This window comes from Priapulus caudatus, unplaced genomic scaffold, assembly GCF_000485595.1.
Source record: "Priapulus caudatus unplaced genomic scaffold, Priapulus_caudatus-5.0.1 Scaffold616, whole genome shotgun sequence".
NCBI lineage: Eukaryota > Metazoa > Priapulida > Priapulimorpha > Priapulimorphida > Priapulidae > Priapulus > Priapulus caudatus.
Window position 1 is genome coordinate 94301 of NW_014577677.1, and position 342 is coordinate 94642.

A 342-nucleotide genomic window follows, 5' to 3' on the forward strand; every position below is an offset into this window, starting at 1 on the left:
CCTAGTGTCGGCGACCTGCTCTCTATGAACATTGCGGAAATTCAGCGAAATACTGCTTGCGTCGGCAACTCTAGGGTATCCAGAAAACTCGGGTTGCGCATTTCGGCTATCAGTTTCACAAGTAAACTGGTCGGATTGCGCATGCCCGCTGGCGCCGAAAATATAGAGCATGAGGCGAAATTATGAATGCAAACCATAGACGGGCTATTCGACAATAGCAAAATATGGTAAAATTTGACGACCGCCCGCGTACTTGCGATTTGCAGAGCGTCATCTTTTTCATGTATACGGCCTCGGCGATATGCATATACAATATATACGTACATATCGGCTATGCTGCTG